This window comes from Echinops telfairi, unplaced genomic scaffold (genome assembly GCF_000313985.2).
Source record: "Echinops telfairi isolate 266 unplaced genomic scaffold, ASM31398v2 ScPeMD7_14;HRSCAF=57, whole genome shotgun sequence".
NCBI classification, from domain to species: domain Eukaryota; kingdom Metazoa; phylum Chordata; class Mammalia; order Afrosoricida; family Tenrecidae; genus Echinops; species Echinops telfairi.
Genome location: NW_022103911.1, coordinates 980,870 through 981,794, shown reverse-complemented (window position 1 = coordinate 981,794; position 925 = coordinate 980,870). Strand labels below are relative to the sequence as shown.

Here is a 925-nt window from a genome sequence, read left to right as displayed (position 1 = left end):
CTGCCTGAGTTAGGTGCTCTGTGCTACCTGTGGGCCAAGCCAACCAGTGGATTGTGGTGGATTGTGTTGCTGTGCCTTACATTGCTCCCCCTTGAAAGCTCCGTTGCAATCTGCTTAAACTGTTACGCTACTATGCTATGCCTCAACATCTCATCTTCCTGTTGTGGCCGCCTCACCTTGCTGTGTCTGCTGCCTGTGGGGTGCCTCTGCACCTCCCACCAGGCACTTTGTTGTCTGCTTTCTGGACCTTGGACCAGTGGCTGGCATGAGTTGGAAGGGCCTTCAGTATATACATTGGACTAAGCCCTCTATACTGTTACTGTGTAGACTAATTAGCTGTTGTATTCCTTCTCACTATATAAACCTTTCCTTTAATATATATATAAGTGTCCTGGTTTTGTTTCTCTAGAGAATCCTGCCTAACACACTTGGTACCTGGAGACGCACGCGCACACACACACAGATTAATGCTTTAGAGCAGAGCATCTCAACCTTTGAGATCAGACATGCCTCTCAGCCTTAAACTTGCCATACTAATTCTGACACCAACTGTCTTACTGACAACACTTGTAATGGGCACAAATAACTCCCAGACAGTATTTACATTTATGGGATCTATTAGAGAAGATAACAAGTTAGAGTTCAAATAAGAAATGCTCAGGATGAAATATTTTGGTCAGCCTATTCTCTGTTATGCCCATAGACTGGTATCTCTGACCTGTGGCCTAGCCTCTGACCTGCTTTTTACACTGTTAAAAAATGCCCAAAGAGTATTCTATTCCCAACCAGTCCTTGAACTAACTACATGCTTTTCTTTCTTGTTGTGTTTTTGTTTTGCTTTTTTTGTCATTGGTTTATTGCTGTTGTTTTGTTGTGTATTGTTGCTTGGTTTTGCTCTGTCTTGTTTTTGTGCATGTTATTATCT

The 925-nt window shown here is 42.8% G+C and overlaps 1 protein-coding gene and 1 pseudogene across 1 annotated transcript in view; one reads left to right on the top strand and one right to left on the bottom strand.

The window, feature by feature from the left end:
* Nucleotides 1-925, bottom strand: part of SPATA5 (spermatogenesis associated 5) — a 329,712-nt gene that overhangs the window by 191,127 nt on the left and 137,660 nt on the right. The window lies entirely within an intron of this gene.
* LOC123521373 overlaps nt 1-925 on the top strand; it is a 22,265-nt pseudogene that overhangs the window by 1,509 nt on the left and 19,831 nt on the right.